Source organism: Lycorma delicatula, chromosome 1, assembly GCF_047948215.1.
Source record: "Lycorma delicatula isolate Av1 chromosome 1, ASM4794821v1, whole genome shotgun sequence".
In the NCBI taxonomy this organism is placed as follows: Eukaryota; Metazoa; Arthropoda; class Insecta; order Hemiptera; family Fulgoridae; genus Lycorma; species Lycorma delicatula.
Window position 1 is genome coordinate 363269354 of NC_134455.1, and position 10945 is coordinate 363280298.

The window sequence follows — 10945 nt, forward strand, 5'->3', positions numbered from 1 at the left end:
TTCCAAAAGTGAAAAAGCATGAGGCATAATCTTCAAGATTGTTTTTTAATCGTTATCATATTTAGCTTCCGATTAATTTTTTTTTAATAAAAAACGAATTTTCTAATAATAAGACTCACTGTGTTTTTAATTCGTTTATTAATAACATACTAAACTTATTCGTAAAAATACGACTCTAAATAAAGTAAGGTAAAAGATAAATCAGATCAACATAAATCTGGTTTACTAAATTCACTAAAATTGTTGTTAAGATAATAATCACTGTTATCTTTTCTGCTAAGATCACTATAGTTTCTGTTTAGTACTGCTTACCTTTATTAAATTCAATCCTTTATCTCTTATTGACGCGATTCAGAACCACTCCATTGTCAAAACTTATTGTACTGATACTATATATTTCCGTTAATCTATAAAATGCGTTTAGTCAACGCCCCTCCCTATATCTGACGTCATGACTTATCTGGCCTTCTTCTTGTTCATTTGTTATCAATGATTTTATTTATCTACTTAAATGCAACGCATTTAATAACATAAGAACATACCCCGATAAAAGTGGAAGAATCAAAGAAATTAATTCACAAGTGGATTAAAGGAAGAAGAATCTATATGTTAAAAAATCTACACATCTTTAAATTCAAAAGTAAAAATATAAAGATCATAAATGATCAGATCAATAATCAAGCGGATATCCTTTTCAAGAACCACAATTTATTGAAGCGGTAAATAGATTAATAAAATTAAAAGATAAGTATAACCATTAACAACAAATAAACAAGAAGAAGGCCAGATAAGGCATGACGTCAAATATACGGAAGGACGTTGACTAAACGTTATATAAAGATTAACAGAAATATAAAGTATCAGTACAATACATTCTGACAATCGAGTGGTTCAGAAAAGCGTCAACAAGAGATAAAAGAATGAAGCTAAGAAACGTACTATACATAGATAAATTCAACACGAAGCTTAGGGAATCATTTAGCAAATTAAAAAAAAAAAAACATAAGTTACTCTGTATCAAACTATCTCTAAACCATTTTATAGAATAATATAAGATGAAATTAATAAGAATAATATAAAATATAAACTTCTACAAACGTATTAGGTTTGCGCTGATTCGCTGATAAGGTTGCGTATTTGTGTGCAACACAAGCTTCGTTTGCTATAAAAACCGTTTTAAAACACCAATGTGGGTTATAAACAAGTAAAGCTCTTCAATAACATAGTGTACAATATTTTTTACACCGTTAATCGACAATCGCGCAATATCTCTAATTGAACAAGTATAACAATCTATGTTACTGCTCACGTGCAACTGCAATTGCTATCCAATCCTGAATGGAAAGCGGACGTTCATTCTCAAAATCCATTGGTGTTTCGCAAGATATCATAATTATACTACCATCTGGTTTTATCTGACCTAGAATAAAAAACATTGGAATGCAAACTAATTTAGGCTTGTAAACCTAATTTCGTTCAGGTCCTCTTTTGCATGCCAGATTGCGGATACCAGTGTTCTTTGGTGGTTGGGTTTCAATTAATCACACATGTCAGAAGTGGTCGACCTGAGACTGCGTAGTCTTATCTTTCTGTCTTGAAGCGTAGTCTTGTAGACGCTTCACTTTCACTTCATACATATCATCCTCTGAAATAATACCTGACTGTGATTCCTGGAGGCTAAACAGGGAATTTTTTTTTTCAACATATCCGAATTTAATTTTATTATTTTCAAAAATCTACCTTAGAGAATTAATTTGACCTTTGCTGATGAGTTTTTCTAGAAAAATTTGTATACTTAATTTTTAAAAAAATGCAAAAAATCATCATAAGCTACCGATTTCATATTCCTTTTCGATTATTGAAGCTGTCAGACAAATAAATATTGTACAAATTACGTAATATTTTAAAACGTTATTTAAGGATTAACATTCAGTTTATTCAAAGCTAAAACAAAGTCTGAAACTCTTGGAACTTAAATTTAGGGATAAATTTGAATGTTTTCATATGGTTATGGAAATTGAATGACAAGATATAAAGGAGAACTATAACTCCAATCATTTTTCAAAAACATTCCTCTGAAATTCAAAAAATTGGTACCGCAAAAGTTTTATATACAATACCTTCGTAAAACTGCCAATAAAAAAATAAATTTCTGATACTTTCTAGAGAGTTAAGTAACGTTATCTAAATGTGAAGTAGAGTTTAAGAAATTTGACGTTTATTAAAACATATCACACCGAAACATGACCGAAAAAAGTTTTTATAATTTTAAAACAATACAAGAATAATATAATAAGTATTAAAAAAAAAAAAAAAATAGATTTCGTTACTAAGAATTAGTTATTCATCAAAGACTATAAATAAACTTAAACAAAAAAAAAAAAAAACAACAGATAAGTAATTAAATTGTTTTATTAAATACTTTATCAGATCTTTAGAAACATATACGTATAATGCTTGATAATTAATATTATATTTCACACAGGTGTTTTGCAGGTTAAAAATATAGAGGTTTTGACGGATTTGTTCCTTATTCAAACATTTTTTATTTAATGAACATTTAAAAATATTTATCTTGTAAAAAATCTAGAACATGATTAGTAATTTTGAGTTAATATGTAATAAATTCTAAATGAAATTAACAATAATAAACATACATTACAATAACAGTAATAAACAACATTAAATTAAGATAAGTGTTGCCTGTCGTCAATACTCTACTTGTACACATTTTTTATCAAATATTTCTGAAAATAAAAACATGTACGACTGGTTTATTCACCTTAGGAAAACTTAAAAATATCAATAAATGTAGAACAGTTGATTTATGAAATCCCCTTTTTAACACATAATAAAAATGTGAAGGAAATATTTAAACAATATTTCTGGATATAAAAATAATATTAATATTATTATTATTATGTGCTGTTAGTGTCCTGGTGTCTTTTCTTTATCTAGCGGGTCTCTTTTACAGAATTTAAGTTTAATTTTAGAAGGCATCTCTTCCGGATTTGAGTTTCTATGTCCGGAGAGAAAATATATTTAATAATTTTGTTTTTATGTCTGTTTTGCTCTGAATGGGAACTTATACATTCCACGCAGTCGTGGAGGTTTTGTCAAGAACTAAATTATTTTCTTAAAACATGTACCGGTAAGTTTTTAATATTAGACATGCACATGAAATTGTTTGTATGAATATGAGCTTTGTGATTTTATATTTTCTTCTTGGGCTGTCTTTTCAAGCTGATCGGCGCTCTTTACATACACTTATCAGTAGTGTATTTTATTTTAAGACTTAGCAAGGGACAAATTATTGGGCATCGACTATCAAGGTCGATGCCCGATAATTTAATTTTAAAAAAAATAGTGCCGGCCTCTGTGACGAAAGTGGTAGAGTCTCTGGCTTTCAACCGGAGGTCCTGGGTTTGAATCTCGATCAGGCATGTCATTTTTCATACGCTAAAAATTTTCATTCGGGCTAAAGATCATAGCATTCGCCGTCTGCACATCTCATTAAATATATAAAAATAGTAATAATAATTACAAACCTTGCTGACGTCCAAATTTTGTCGTTCGAATATTACTGAATACCTATAAAATATTTAACTGGATGATAATAACGTTAGTATATATAAATAAATATACGTTAATAAAAGGAACATTTGTACTAGTAAAATGCTCTGGGACAATGGTTTGACATGATTTTGTATTGATTACTCGGTAGTTTCAAAATAATTTTCTCATACGATTTAAAGGTTTTGTTTAGCTTATTCATTAGTTGTAACTGTACACAAACACAAAGTTACAAGACTAACACTTCATTTAAACTCATACATATCATCCTCATTCATCCTCTGAAGAATTATCTAAACGGTAGTTAGCGGAGGCTAAACAGGAAAAAGAAAGAAGGTTATAATAATTTTGTCGGCGCAGGACGTGTAATGACATTTTTGGTAAACTAACTTGGGACAAACAAACATAGTTTATTGGGTTACAGTTTACGGAATAAGAATAATTAATTAGCCTTTATTTAATTAGCACATGGAACATCATTAATTAACACGAAGATTAGTGTATTCACTTACTTAAACAATATTGTCACTCCACCTCCTTGGAGGAATGCTAGCCTTTCCATCCGAAGATCTAGGATTCTATTCCTGGTCAGGCAAGTGTTATGTACAAAATTATCATTTCTTGTTCCCAAGAATATTTTTTGATAATGTATGACGAATTCAATCCATAAAAATTAAATTATTATTTACTAAGATGCTTTTAAAACAATTACGTACGTTGGGGCGACATTTATCACAGCCTATAAATACTCGCTTTCGTAAATAATGATTATTTATTAATTTATTTATTTATATTTAACTACTGGGACCACGTTAAAATTTTCGTTTCTCCTTATTCTATTGTTTTATCGTTTTCTGATACTCCTACGTTTCATTCTATCGTTTCTTATTTCCTATCTGCCACTGGATTTTAATTTGTGTTGTATTTTTTTTTCTATTCTGGCAAGAAATATTCGAATTTTTGGATTTTTGTCTGAAATATTTCTCTGTACTTCAGATTAATTTTCTCTTTCCTTTTTTGATTTCGCACGTCTTTTTACATGCTTTTCTTCAGGTCATTTTCATTCTACGGTTACCACTTTCTGAACTGTAGTTATTTATATTTGTATAAAAAAAATATATGTACAGAATTAGAACGTGTACTACAATGCGCGCGCGCACACACACGCACAGACAAACACATGTGCTGACGTGCGCAGTAGGTGGGAGTCGGTTGTACACGTGCGCAATAGGTAGGTATAGGTAACCCAACGAGTTGGTCTAGTGGTGAACGCGTCATTCCAAATCAGCTGATATGGAACTCGAGAGTTCCAGCGTTCAAGTCCTAGTAAAAACGTTTATACGGATTTGAATACTAGATCGTGCATACCGGTGTTCTTTGGTGATTGGGTTTAAATTAACCACACATCTCAGGGATAGTCGAACGGAGATTGTAAAAGACTACAATTTATTTACACTCATATATATCATCCTCATTCATCATCTGAAGTAATACCTGAACAGTAATTCCCGGATGCTAAACTGGAAAAAAAAGAAGATAGTGTACATGGTAGTGCATATGCGCAGAAAGCGGGAAGTAGTACATATGCCCAGTAACTAGGTGTGTGTAGTACAGTTGCGCAGTAGACTTGAATAGGCTTAACATGGGCGCAGTCCATGAGGTTGATATTTTTATATATTCAATAAGTCGATATTTTTTTTATACTTCGATATATTTTTTACATACTTGCATATGTTTTGGTACATATAATATAATAATAATAATATACATTTTATTTCCATAGATTCTATTAGTTAGTGGTATTTTGTATTTGTGGAATAGAAAAGACGGGAAATAGATTAGAATGATTAAACATTCACCATCTCGGCGAAAGAGGCGGATAGATAAATCACCGGATAAAGAGAAGAGAAATGAAACTGATGAGAATAAAGCCAAGCGTGCAAGATTGAAAACTGATAACAAAAAATCATTTAGCCGTTCGTAGAAATTTAGAAGAGCAACTTCAATCGCAGTTTTGTTCAATAGAATTAAGTAAACAATGTTAGTTCAGAAAGAGAACGCCTGAGCTATTTAAACCGTAAAGCTAACGAAACACCAGAAAAGCGAGACAAATGTAATGTGAATTATACTTATAAATTTAAATATAATTTGATTAGTGTATGGGTTGGCATAAATAATTTAGTTGAATTGTAAAATGAAATGTGATTAATTAGTTGATACTTAAACTAAATTCTCAAAATTTGATAATATTTGTTTGAATTTTATTTTATAATCCTAAAAAACTAAAATTATACTAAAAACATTGTGATTGTTTAATATGTCAAATCTAAGTAAAATTTTACTTTACTATTAAACTAGGGTTGTTTTTACTTCATAAAAATTCCATTTATTATGATCAAAAACCATAAAATAAAAAAAATAAAAATTGCTTTAAAAACATGCTTTTTTTAATAAAAACTGAATATCTAAAAAAAATAAGAATTTAAACATCGTACTAAAAATTAAAAATTAATATTTTCAAAGTAAAGGACTTACTGAAAAATTCACATTAGCATACGAAATAATTCAATTCAATTCGATTTTTTATTTTCTACAAAATAATATGTAATAATATATGTATATATGTAATAATATGTATTTTTGCAAGACCACAATGAAAAGGTTGGTGCGTGATTTCATATTCAGTATCTAATTAATTTCTTTAAATATGACAAAGGTTTGGTTGCAAAATGGAAATGATAGCTTCATTATACAATATCTAGTAAATCTCTTTGGATGAACTAAATTTAAGGTGCAAAATACTTCTGAGGTCGCGCTCCATACTTTTCATTGAAGTCTTCTATTTTCTGAAGATTTTGCTTGTTTTCTTTAGCCACGTACTGATCTTGAAAAGTACCAGTATATCATTAAAATTTTCTTTCTTGTGAATAAGAAAATGTTTCGGTTTTTTTTTAAAAATTTATTTCAGAGTTATTTTATATTCTCTAGGCGTGGTTCTCTTTTACGGATCCTAAATCTTATCCCCCAGAAAAGTTAGAAAAGTTATTCAGAAAATGCTAGTTATTCTTCCGTTGAAGGCCATCAAACTCACCTTCTTTTCAACGGCATCCTTCACGCAGCGTGCTTGCAAACGGAGTGGGAGTTATCTCGAATGAGGATTATCTTAAAACAAGGTAAAGCTACACACAATGTGTCTTCGTATATAGCAATCATTTTTTACTGATTCTGTCAAAATTTTTTGAGAAGCTGTATCTTTGGAGCCTGTGGACAATCTTTTAGGGAGAAGAATTATTCCGGATGATTAGTTTGGCTTCAGAAGAGGACATTCTACCACTCAATAGACGCACACAGCTGTTAATGTGATCGTATACTCATTTTGGAAAATTTTATTCGTATATTGTTAGGTCAGGGAATCTCTGACCACAACCGATGTTAGAGAGGTAGGTAGGAAGCCTAGCTGATTTTTCCTTTGACCTCCTCGAACACTGGTACTGACAATGATGCACATCATGTTAATGTGATCACCAAGTACCTGGGAGAGAAGAGGTTCTGCTCGGCGTCCTATCTTAGATGTTCTACTGGACTTTGACAAGATCTGGCTGCCTAGTCTGTTACATAAGCTTAAAAAGTAAACTTTTTCAACCTTTCGATTTGGTCCTGCGTAACTACCTGGATGGACGTTTTTCCAGATTATTTCTAGGGTTCTTTAGGCTTAATTTTGGGACCAGTGCTGTACTCAATTTTCATTGTCAACCTTCCGGCTCAGAACTATATCACTGTCGCCTCGTTTGCTGAAAACTTATTCATCCTAGCTGAAGATGAAGACCGACATCTAGTTGCGACCAAGATCCAGTCGGTGTTAGTCCTAATCGGCTGGTGGTTGGTAAATGCAGAAAAAGATAATCACAATAAATCGAGTCCTGTTATACCTCCGATGGGTGCCCAGGTGCTCACCAACCATGTGAATCTAAACCAATATCTGTTTCGGTTTCGCCTGGTGGCTGATGAGTTGTGTGTCTGCGGGGAGGTCCAGTCTAATGTACATATGATGTACGACTGCCCTGCTTGATTCGCTCACGCACGTTAGGTAGCTCATTAGGAGCTTTTAGGATTTGGGTCGCTAAACCGTTATAAGGCACAGTAGCCGTTCTTGGCACGGAACATTTGGTCTATGCTCTAGGGCGACCGAATGGGGTGGTGGTGGGAGAAATGCCAGTTAACCAAATACCTCCGATGAAAAAGTGAGACTTCCGGGTCCTCTTATACGGCATTTTCATACTGCAATCGAACCTTGTACGGTACCTTAGGCTCCACCTAGGTAATCTCTTGATGTGGCAGAACTACGTGACGGTAAAAAAAAAAACAGCCTAACTTCAGGTATAAGAAACTTTATTGCTAGGCAGGCATTAGCAATTATCGCTCTCCAATAAACTATTAATGTATAAAATTATGCTGAAACCGATTTGGAAATGTAGCATACAATTATGGGGTACAACGAGTAAGAGCAGTGTTAATATTATACAACTGATGCAGAATAAATTGTCGAGATCATTAAGAGGCATTATTCTGTAATGGCGCCAAACTACGGTGCCATTAAAGAGGGACCTTAGTTTGGACGAAACAAAGAAATTCATGAATATAAATTCAATGTTTTGTTTCAAAATACAGACTGTGGCTTAGCAATTATGTAAACTTTCTAGCAGTGAATCTCCTGGACAACAGTAAGGTTCTCCGGCGACTTAAACGCTTTCATCTTCTGGATCTTGTGGAGTCCGAGTGATTTTTGACGAAATACACCATCCTTTATGTGATGAGCATCTTGCGCTCATCATATAAAGTATTACTTTTACTAGAGAACCCGATTTATTTTATTTTCTACTTCCATAAGCTAATCATATTATTGTTTTATTTGTCTTTAGTTTGTAATATTATTTGATTTTTTGCTAGGCTTTTGAAGATTTGTATACTTTTTATGGACTGAATATGTCCAATTGTAGTTATGATATATGAATTGTTCTTATATGTATCTATTGAGGGGTTACTTTTAGCTTTACTGTTTAGGATTACAAGTTTCGATGCGTAAAAAATTCCGGATTTAATTATTTTTATAATATCTTATCTTATATGTTACGGTAAGGGATAATATTTTGTTTAAATTTTTACATTTATGTTATAAACATAGACATACATATTATAAAAACTTACATTGCACAACGTCCGCAGCTTCATGAGGCCTGGCAAGTCGGTAGCCGTATTTGCGTTTGCCGATACACATACACACCCAGACGTGGTAGTAGGTGGAAAAGTGGTTGAAGAATATATGTATATTTAATCAAAAAATATATCTTACACGTCAGTTACGATAATTTGTTTTAGTTTTATATTTCTTGAAACAATTTTCTGGGTATAAACCCTGGTTTCTAAAACCTTGGGATTCGGCTACTTACCACTATCATCAATTTCATTATAATTGCCCAATATATAATTTTCTTGATCAGGTTCTTCAGACTTATAAACAGGATCTTCATCATTATTGTCATTAAAATCATTTTCAATATCAGGGTCAATTAAAAAACTACTAGAATGACTAGTAGATGCCATGCCGACTCACCGAATACACAACCTCACTACGAGAACGTAGTTAAGCGTAAAACGATCTATTTTTGATTATATCAATATTAAATATTGACATTACGTTAGTTTACAATCTTAAAAACAGATATCAGTTCGTTTTTGAATTTCCGTGCATAGCTGCGATTACTTTAAAAATGTCTCGACAAGGAGTGCTACGCGTAAATTTCATTGTCGAGGTATACTAAACAAAGCAGCGCGGTACCAGTATGATGTCGAACTGTATTCGACAAAAGAGTGCAAAGAGTTAAGTTACTGTTCGACCTACAATAAATTCTACTTTTTTTTTGGTCTTAAGTCATTTGACTGGTTTGATGCAACTCTTCAAGATTCCCTATCTAGTGCTAGTCGTTTTATTTCGGTGTACCCCTACATCCTACATCCCTAACAATTTGTTTTACACATTCCAAATGTTGCCTGCCTGCACAATTTTTTCCTTCTACCTGTCTCTCTAATATCAAAGCGACTATTCCAGGAAGCCTTAATATGTGGCCTGTAAATCTGTCTCTTCTTTTAATTATATTTTTCCAAATGCTTCTTTCTTCATCTATCTGCCGCAACTCCTCTTCATTTGTCACATTACCCATCCATCAGATTTTTAACATTCTCCTATAGCACCACATTTCAAAAGCTTCGAATCCTTTCTTTTCAGGTAATCCGATCGTCCAAGTTTCACTTCCATATAAAGAAACACTCCAAACATATACTTTCAAAAATCTTTTCCTGACATTTAAATTAATTTTTGATGTAAACAAATTATATTTCTGAATGAAGGCTCGTTTCGCTTGTGCTATTCGGCATTTTATATCGCTCCTGCTTCGTCCACCTTTAGTAATTCTACTTACCAAATAACAAAATTCTTCTACGTCAATAATCTTTTCTCCTCCTATTTTCACATTCAGTGGTCCATCTTTGTTATTTCTACTACATTTCATTACTTTTGTTTTGTTCTTGTTTATTTTCATGCAGTAGTTCTTGCGTAGGACTTCATCCATGCCATTCATTGTTTCTTCTAAATCCTTTTTACTCTCGGCTAGAAGTACTATATCATCAGAAAGTCGTAGCATCTTTATCTTTTCACCTTGTACAGTTACTCCGGATCTAAATTGTTCTTTAACATCATTAACTGCTAATTCTATGTATAGATTTAAAAGTAATGGAGATAGGGAATACCTTGTTGGACTCCCTTTTTTATTACGGCTTCTTTTTTATGTTTTTCATTTATTACTGTTGCTGTTTGGTTCCGGTAAATATTAGCATTTGTTCTTCTGTCTCTGCATTTGAACCCTAATTTATTTTATTATACCGAATTTTACTAAAATTATAATTATAATAATAATAATGTGAAACCGGAATAATTATTGTGGAAATTTAAAATATCCTAGCTAAATAAAAAAATACAATAATAACAATCGAATATCCAATAAAAGTTAAAAAAACTAAACTAATAATAAAATTCATTTTTAATTGGAAATGTTGGCCGACCTAAATTTTCATCTTGAAAATTAGCTAATCTAATTTCATAAATAGTAGAGGAGTCCTCTTGAGATTGTCAGAATCTACTGTTTTGACAGCCCGTCGGACCAAGTGATTTAGTATAATAAACTACTGTATATGAAATAACTCTACAACTTGAAGCGGTGCCAAATTTTTACCCTGCGTTTCAGTGAAGAAGGTTCTCGACCGTTATTATTTAACGCCTTTCAAATTCATCATAAACTCCTTTTTTCGCATAACTTTC